Below are 10,242 nucleotides of genomic sequence, written 5' to 3'. Positions count from 1 at the left end.
TTAAAAAATTTTAAATGTTTGAATTTTGAAAATTGAAATGTTTAAATTTTGAAAATTTAAATGTTTGAATTTTAATTTTTTGAATTTTATCTTTATCTATTTTATTGTTTTCTTGCTTCAATCTTTCTAAAATAGATAATTTAATTTTATCTGTAAAAAAATCCATCTTGCAAACTCATAAGAAACTCTGTATTCACGTTTATACTGTCACTGCGTTTAACTTTGAAAACCCCAATAAAAAAGCTGGAGGAAAAAAATAGTGCAGAATAATGAACATCGACACTTTTCTGGTACTGTGGACTCATTTCAGTCTGTACCAGCTATGAAAGACAGAATGTCTGGTAAGTATAATTTTGTTTTCTGTCTACTCTGATAAGGTATGTATAAGTTTAAATTTTTGAGTTAACCAGTTTAGATAATTGTTCTTGAACAGCGGCTTGAGTTAAGAAAACTTTAAACATTTGACATAAAGGATATTTTCTGATTGATAATTAACTCAGTCCAATCTAATAATTCAATCTGTCCATGTTGGAAGCACAAGTGATTGTTAATCAGTTTCAGCTGATTTGGTGCAAATCAAAGTGACAACAGGTGCAGTGGAGAGGCAGACAGGAAATGGTTTTACATGTGGTGTCCACAGATAGTTGCTCTCTCCTTATCCTTCCTGACTGATTCTTCTCTAGTTTGGTCTTCTGCTGGTGTCCTTGGCACTACTGGTAGCATGAAGTGGTACCTGCAGCCCAATCAGATTGATACCAGATACCAGGAGAGTGGCCGTTACACGAGGAGTGCTGGACAGGGCCGAAATTGGCCTCAAGTACGTTCAAACATTTCATCTTGGCAGATTTCGGACAGACCTTATGCACTGTTTATACTGACAAGTTGGTATGAAAAAATTTAGTTAACAAGAATTTTTTATTTCATTCAGGTGCTTGACTATGTTGATAATTGAACTGTTAAATTGTATAGGCTAAACCTCCTAAATCAAAGCTAAATAAAAGGGAAAGTTCATTACATTCATTTGCATTTATCAATAGATATAACAAATATTAATATAATTTACTACTGTACTTTCACTGCTTCAAACACTGATCTTAAGAAATACAGATCATCTTCGTTGTTTTGATATTAGGATGTCAAAAAAACAAAATTAACTTATCTGCCATTTTTAAATTGGTGTTTCCAATCATCTCTTGAGAAATGCATTTCCTGATATAGAACACTAGGGGGCGTCATCTATTATACATAATGAGGCAAAAGCATTGAAAGTGCAGAACTGTCTTATTGAATCTGATGTGATCTTATGATGAGTGGCTCAATATGGAGCTGTTTTCACAAGATGTCACCACTTTTAAAGATAATGTTTGATTATCGTTTAATTCAATGGATAAAAGTCAAATATACAAATTTTATATAAATGTGAGCTTAACTGAAAGAAAATTTCTGTAGAATCTGAGAGTTAACATTTTGTGTTTATTTCAATTTTCTATACAAATTTTTAATCAAACTTTTAGGGGTGTAAAATCTAAATTTGGCCCTATATACCATAGCAAAAAACTATAGTATTATTTTATTGTGAGAACTGTATAGCGTTTCATAGTATTTTTTCACCAGCTATGGTATATAAAATAGTGGTGTAATACCCAGATTTAGTATTTGCTCCTGTATCTTAAATTTTTAGGGAGTGCTGTACAAAATTTGTGATCATAACAATTTGGGACATTTTGGGATTGTAACCAATTTTGGGGACACCAAATTTGAATGACTATCTAATTTAACGTACATATGTTTCTGTAGTTTACTACTAATCTTAATAATTCTGGGATAAATTGATTGATTGAAACTGAAGATGCATTTTATCTGATTCTGTTCACGTAAAAACAAGATAAATTTGTGGTAATATTTGGTAGAAGTTCATATTTTTAAAACTGTAGACATTGAATTTACATAAATGACCACAATTTAAATCACAATATTGATCAGAAAAAAATCCAGATTAGCCATTCTTTCCAATTGGCATAAAAAAGTATCATAAAAATGTCTTGTTTTTGGTGTCGGTAATTAAATTCAGTGTTCATGTTCAATACATTTCAAGTGTTACCCAACCATTTTTGTATTTTGTATGTAGAAAGTGAAATGAGACATATGTAACTGCAACATTTTATTTTGTTCCAACACGCACACACACATTAAAACTCTGTGACGACGATCCGAGTTCTAGATCGTCCCTCAAATTTTAAGTGACACAATGCACAAGAATGGCACCAATGACGTACAAGTTTGACTGGACACACACTAAGCAAGAGAAAGAATTGTAGAAGAGTGTACAGTGCTGAGCTTTCAGACATTGTCTCCAGGTTTTAACGTCAGTTTTTAATCTTCTAAATCTTTTTAACAGCTGTTCCAAAGTGCGTTTCTCCGACTGACAAGTTCTCCACGTCGACGTTTCCCCAACAGCCGAGTCTCCAAACGTCCAACAGCCGAACCGTCGTAGTGATGGGAGAACTTCTGGCTCAGGTAATGATGATTCACATATACAACAACTTTTAAAAAACAAACCTCTAAAGCAACATTTCCACAAGAATTACTTTGTAATGACGAGTAGAAACAGAATAGTTAAGCAGTAGTAGTATGTACAGTACATTTGATATCTAATAGTGAAATGTAACCTATATCAGATCGAGTGGCAACCGAACCAACGAACAGGTAAAGACTTCAGGTGTTTGAACCACAAGGCCACAATGACGAATCATTTTACAAGTCAACACTGAAGTGTCCAACGGCCTTTTTACACACATTCATTGATCTCTTCCATTTTTTTTATTTTTATTTATTTATTTTTTTACAAATTGGATACAAGGTGTGGTCAAAATAACACAAACAGCAGTTAGAAGTGGCTTTTCTTTTCTTAAATTTTAGTATTTGAGGCGCTTTTTAAATTAGAACAACTTTAGAAGGTTATAACAAAATTTGTGACCATATGTTTTTTGGGGGAACAACACTCATTGTAAACTTTTTCTTTAATTATTTGGTTTGATTAGTCAATTCTTAGTTTAGTTATTAATTGAAATCTTTATGTTGCTAATTTTTATACTTTGATTTTTTTTCCCATTCAGCCAAATTTCATGTGAGGTCGTTAAACAAGATTAAACAAATTTTAGCTTATAAAAATATTTAAACTACACAAAAACTTTTTGTAACAATCTGTAATGATATGTATAACAATCGATACATCATAATATTGCAATATTTTTGTGTGGAAATATCGTATCATCACACAGTGCCAAATATCGATTTTTTTTTTTTTTTTAATTAAATAAATTATAAATATCACAAATACAAATTAAACTTTAGGTAGCCTAATAGAATAATATAATAAATTGCTTTTTCAGTCCACCAGATACATTTTTCCCGCAAATACAAAAAAATGGCTGAAGTGACGTAAACAGACTTAAAATTTTATCTTATTAAATGAAAACAATGTTGACAAAGTTTTCCTTTGGGGACATAATTTACAGATGGAAAAAGGTAATATATGGCAATATATTTTATCGCAATAACCAGCATACCACAACATATTTAAAATCGCAATAATATTGTATCGTGACTGTATCATGATAATATCATATCGTGGATCCTCTGGTGATTCCCACCCCGTTAACATTTGCACAATGCACAAAAAAATCTATTAAGAAAGCTTTAATTGGCTAAAAGTTTATCTTGAGAAGATGTGAGGAAAGTTTTTTTTGATGTAAATTGGTAATTTTACTGGCACTGTTTCCTCCCATTGACAGCACTGTAAACTGAAACAGACCACTGAAGTGATTTTGATTGGAAGAGGATTGTTGACAGTAAATGTTATAAAATCAGATGTAATCTCGTATTGGACCATCATCACTATCTCCTCTGTGGAGACCCAAAAAGAAAAGCCACTCAACTCTCCGCTCGTATTTTGACGACACCCTGTACATCCTGAATGGAGTGTAAAATTTTGGGTTGAATGAGGTCGACCACTCTCATCTGTTCAGTAGACATTCTCTACAGTCATCAAGGAAGTGAGAAATGTGGAGTTTCTTTTGCCCTTCAATTCAAATGTTCGATAGAAACATGGAAAATGACTAAATAATTGTAAATAAGTTGATCTGATAACAGACTGATGCGTCAGAAAATGGCTTGATAACAATTTTCTGTACAGTATTCATGTGTTAAGACGGAGATATTCAGTCGGCCCGAGCCAAGATCGAACTGAGCCGAGATTCAGGCCCCAAAACAACCGAAACATGAAGCTTAACTGTTCGTTTTCAACATCAGAACTACTTTTCTAAAATTTATTTCAAAGCTCACTGATTTTGTTGCAAGACCCGAAAGATTTTTAAATTCCAGAGAATCCTCTCTAGCATCTAGTTGTGGTATTATCCCCAAACACAAATGGGACTGCACCAAATACTGGGAATCTGGCATTAATAACTTTTGGTAGTGCTGAATAACATTTTGTAACCATAGCAAATTTTAGGGGCACTACACAATATTTTGGGGCATTATACCAAATTTTAAAAATTAAAACAAATTGTAAATGCAATACCAAATGTGTCTGTTGTAAACAAAATTTAGTCATATCTAATTTTGCGATTGAAACAAAATTTTGCAATACCATAGTTGACGCTTACAACTTTTTGTGGTATTATGCCAAATTTTGAGACTCTTACGGTTTTACTGCGAGCACACACGTTAGGGCATTTGTGGCCATTATATTAAATTTTTTTAATCATATCAAATTTAGGGGGCACAATGCAAATTTAAACAAATCGTAAATGCAATACCAAATGTGTCTGTTGTAAACAAAATTTGGTCATATCTAATTTTGCAATACCAAATATGGCATTAGTAACTTTAGGTGAAACATTCTGTAACCATAACAAATTTTAGGAGCGCTACACAATATTTTGGGACATTATATCAAATTTTAAAAAATTAAAACAAATTGAAAATGCAATACCAAATGTGTCTGTTGTAAACAAAATTTGGTCATATCTAATTTTGCAATACCAAATATGGCAATAGTAACTTTAGGTGAAACATTCTGTAACCATAACAAATTTTAGGAGCCCTACACAATATTTTGGGACATTATACCAAATTTTAAAAAATTAAAACAAATTGAAAATGCAATACCAAATGTGTCTGTTGTAAACAAAATTTGGTCATATCTAATTTTGCCATTAAAACACAATTTTGCAATACCAAATCTGGCATTAGTAACTTTAGGTGAAACATTTTGTAACTGTCACAAATTTTGGGGGTGCTACACAATATTTTGGGACATTATACCAATTTTTAAATTGTAAATGCCATACCAAATGTGACAATAAACAATATTTGGTCATATATAATTAATCATATTAAAACAAATTTTTGCAGAACCCAATCTGACACTTAAAACTTTTTGTTGCATTTTGCTAAATTTTGGGACTCTTACCATTTTACTGTGAGCACTCACGTTAGGGTATTTGTGGCCACTCTAGGGGGCACAATACAATATGTTATAAAGTTGTGGTTCTTTACAAAATTTTGGAATTGAGAAAAAAAAATGTTTAGAATGTTTTATAACCTGAAACTTTTCAGGGCTCTGTGCCAAATAATATAACAAAAAACACTGTTAAGGAACCCAACATTTGAGGATTAATAGAAGAATCAAAATAATGTAATATCAAAGTTTAGTATTTGGGGCACTATTCCAAAGTTTGGGGCAACAGACGACAACAAAAAGCAGGGAATGTAACATTTTTTTATATGTTTTATATTTGCGCTTTCTGGAATGACAGATATGTTTTGGGTCAATATTTAGTTTTATTGTCATGAGTTCTAGAGAACAGTTGCACTTTTTTAAATTGGTAATCTGATGGATTAAAGATATTCAAATTGTGCCAGGAGGCTCAGAAAGGCTCGGGCCGACCCAAAGATATGTTTGTCATTTCCCAAATTCATCAACAGAAAGGGAAACTCAACATCAGGTCTTGATAAAACTTTTTGTAGTTTTGGCAGTTCGACTGAGTAATGTCTCTCTTCTGTCTTCTGTCTCAGTCTGATATGATCCATTTGTTTGTTTCCAAACAGGATTGTTGCAGCCGATGAGTTCGTGATCCTCAGAGGGTTAAAAACATCTCCGGTAGTCTAAAGTTAATTCTACGTCTTCAGATCGAGATCCTCTGTTAGAAGAGCCCACAGGACAGGACGAATATCGAGCGGCACGGCTGCAGTTAGTCCTCCACAGCAGGAAGCAGCAACAGAAAGTCTTCCCTTCTTCTGTCAGCAGGTCAGGCAGCTCCGAGGCCTCAGTGCAAATACAAACTACAGCTCTACAACCACAGTCTCTAAACTGGCCTCCAACACGCCCGACAGCGACGGGACGGCAGCATGAGGCGCTCGTGTTTCCACAGAAAGGCGTTCGTTCCCTTCAACTGTTTGTGCCCTTTAGTTCTTGTGCAGACCCAGCAAACATTCAGACGTTTAGTGGTCGATCCAACGGACGGGATAAAAAGTTCGGAGGCATTCGAGTAGCATTTCTAGAAATCGGTACCAAATACTTTTCTGATAAAACCATTTCTAAAGTCTGGAACGTTCAGCTTGTTCAAACTGCAGCAAAAATGTTCCTAATTTTTCACAGATGTCCAACGACGACAAATAATTTTTACCATTGTTTGACAATTTTGACCAGGACAGATACACCATTATGTTTGGAAGGCTCCTCCAAGCACGATCCATGTTTAGTGTTTAATTTAAAAAACTCAATTAAAAATCTACTTCAACATGACAAAGTGTTGTGCTCATTTTCCAGACCTTTACTCTTCGTCGAATGCTTGCTGGGTTCTCTCAGTGAGTATAATCTGTGCAGCAGTCCTGGCAGTTGGTTAGCATGTTAGAGCAGTTGATGTTTTTATCAATCAACATGTTACAGTCCCATGTTTGGTTTGTTTGGCAGTGAGTAACGTTGAAATCTACCGCCTTCAACTCTGACGTTACAAAAAGCCAGGAAAGCTGCACTCTGCAGGACGGTGAACACTATCAATGATGCAAAAAACTAATACTAACCGATGATAAATTACTTTCGAAGTGGAGGAAGAGGCCAGTGTGCTTGCTGGTTTTTCAGCTACTCCTGAGATTAAAAAAGAAATAAAATGAAAAACTGCTGACTCAGTTACACCAACACGTCGCCTCAATGAGGACGGACACAGTGTAGACATCCAATCACAGGTCGGAGCGCGTTAACCTCCGACTCCTCCCACCCCACGTTGACGTGAGTCAGTCCAGTTCAGAGGGCAGGGTTGTGGTTCAACATGTTGGTCAGTCAGTGAAGGCTCCTTAAGGCAAAACTCCATCCCATGCTTTAACATCAATTCAAACAAAAAACTGGATTCTATTTTTTTTGTCAAGATGTTCTGCTGTTTTGTTTTTTGACACTGATGATGACGCGGATCTTCTTCTGCAGAGAATGGATGCCTGAAGCACAGGAGGCTGGGTGTGTTCGCAGCCTGTAAGGAAAAGAAAAAAATATTTCTAGTTTTTCAAATTTTGTATTGTACACTTTCTGCATCTTCATGACAGACTATACTTTGATTTTTTGGGGGGTTTTTTTAATCATTTTTTTTCGACATGCTGTACTATGACTTTTTTTTTCATTTTGAACGACATACTATACTATGACTTTTTTTCATGGTTTTGGACGACATACTATACTATGACTTTTTTTTATCATTTTGGACGACATACTATACTATGACTTTTTTTTCATGGTTTTGGACGACATACTATACTATGACTTTTTTTTCATTTTTTTGGACGACATACTATACTATGATTTTTTTTATCATTTTGGACGACATACCATACTATGACTTTTTTTTCATGGTTTTGGACGACATACTATACTATAACGTTTTTCATCATTTTGGACGACATACTATACTATGACTTTTTTTTTCATGGTTTTGGACGACATACCATACTATGACTTTTTTCATCATTTTGGACGACACGCTATACTATGACGTTTTTATCACATTTTGGACGACATGGCTATACTATGACTTTTTTTTCATGGTTTTGGACGAAATACCATACTATGACTTTTTTTCATCATTTTGGACGACACACTATACTATGACTTTTTTTCATCATTTTGGACGACACACTATACTATGACTTTTTTTTCATGGTTTTGGACGACATACCATACTATGACTTTTTTTCATCATTTTGGACGACATACTATATACTATGACGTTTTTCATCATTTTGGACGACATACTATACTATGACTTTTTTTTCATGGTTTTGGACGACACACTATACTATGACTTTTTTTCTTAATTTTGGGCGACATGCTATACTATAACTTTTTTTTTTAGTTTTTCGACATGCTATACTATGACATTTTTTAAAAGTTTTTGGACATACTATACTATGACATTTTTTTGACATGCTATACTATCACGTTTTTATCAGTTTTTTCAACATAAAATACTTAGACATACTACACAATGTTTCTTCAGTTTTTCGACATACTATACTATGACTTTTTTTCGACATGTTATACTATGACTTTTTTCACTTTTTTCGACATGCTTCGACTTTTTTTTTTTCCAGTTTTTTGGACATGCTATACTATAAGGGTTTTTAGCAATTTTTTTGACACCTTCTCTTGGTGGAAACAGGATACTGAAGCATACATAAAAGTTTGGGAAGACATGCAACTTTACTCTGCAATGTCAAGCTCCTTCTTTTTTGTATAGTAAGTGCCTGGCTGGCATGGGAGCAAGATACTGTGTCAATAAATGCTCCATGATTTTGTGTGGTGATATGTGTGTTATCGGACTTGAAAGAATGTAAATGTTTAAATTGAAATGTATCTCCATCACAACAGTCATACTAACAATAGCTGACAGCTTTGCTGAATATCTGTCACGTCATGGCAAAACTGGCTTTCTTATTTTGTGTGTGTTTAAAGATTGATATTGTAATCTATACTTATATGTATGTATGGTTATGTTTGCACATGTGTATGAGCTAACTGTATTAATTTCTGTGTGGTTTGTAAATCTAACTGTTTTAAAAAAGAAAGGTGTTTCTGATGGAAAATGGTAACAATGTTGTTCAAATAATGTAGATGATGTCTAAACATGATTAAAGACCTTTGAAAACATCAATATGCTTCACCGTTGTCTGGCCTGGGGTTCACTACACATTCCATACTGTGACATTTCTATGAAATACTGTTTTGACTTTTTAGACATACTACACAATGACGTTTCTTCAGTTTTTCGACAAACTATATTATGACTTTTTTATCATTTTTTTTCGACATGCTATACTGTGACTTTTTTTGACATGCTATACTATGACTTTTTTTTTTGTTTTGTCGACATGCTATACTATGACTTTTTTTCAGTTTTTTCGACATGATATGACTTTTTTAGTTTTTTCAACATTCTATAGTATGACTTTTTGTTTAGTTTTTTTGACATGCTGTACTATAATTTTTTTTCGACATACTATGCTATGACTTTTTCGACATCCTGTACTGACTTTTTTCCGACATGCTATACTATTACTTTTTTTGACATGCTACGCTATGACTTTTTCGACATGCTATANTTTTTTTTTTTTTTGTCGACATGCTATACTATGACTTTTTTTCAGTTTTTTCGACATGATATGACTTTTTTAGTTTTTTCAACATTCTATAGTATGACTTTTTGTTTAGTTTTTTTGACATGCTGTACTATAATTTTTTTTCGACATACTATGCTATGACTTTTTCGACATCCTGTACTGACTTTTTTCCGACATGCTATACTATTACTTTTTTTGACATGCTACGCTATGACTTTTTCGACATGCTATACTATGACTTTTTTTTTTCAGTTTTTTCGACATGCTACGCTATGACTTTTTCGACATACTATACTATGACTTTTTTTTGGATATGCTATACCATGACTGTTTTCTGACATGCTATACTATGACTTTTCCCGTTTTTCCAACATGCTATACAATAACGTTTTTTCGACGTACTATACTATGACTTTTTTTGTGTTTTTTCGACATGCTATACTATGACTTTTTTTTTTCCAGTTTTTTTGACATGCTATACTATGACTCTTTTTCGACATCCTGTACTGACTTTTTTCCGACATGCTATACTATTACTTTTTTCGACATGCTACGCTATGACTTTTTCGACAT

General features: G+C 33.5%; 1 protein-coding gene across 4 annotated transcripts in view; it reads right to left on the bottom strand.

The window, feature by feature from the left end:
* Window positions 1-2,148: 2,148 nt before the first annotated feature.
* The window catches only part of ptpro (protein tyrosine phosphatase receptor type O), a 201,047-nt gene continuing 192,953 nt past the window's right edge, over window positions 2,149-10,242 (bottom strand). For all 4 annotated transcript variants that reach the window (XM_050036269.1, XM_050036266.1, XM_050036267.1 and 1 more), the window contains one exon: window positions 2,149-7,529. The gene's annotated coding sequence lies outside the window, so the exon portion shown is untranslated. The remainder of the gene's footprint in view (window positions 7,530-10,242) is intronic.

Source organism: Epinephelus moara, chromosome 23, assembly GCF_006386435.1.
Source record: "Epinephelus moara isolate mb chromosome 23, YSFRI_EMoa_1.0, whole genome shotgun sequence".
Classification (NCBI taxonomy): Eukaryota; Metazoa; Chordata; class Actinopteri; order Perciformes; family Serranidae; genus Epinephelus; species Epinephelus moara.
Note: the sequence above shows the minus strand (reverse complement) of the source record. Positions and strands in the feature narration are given on the sequence as shown.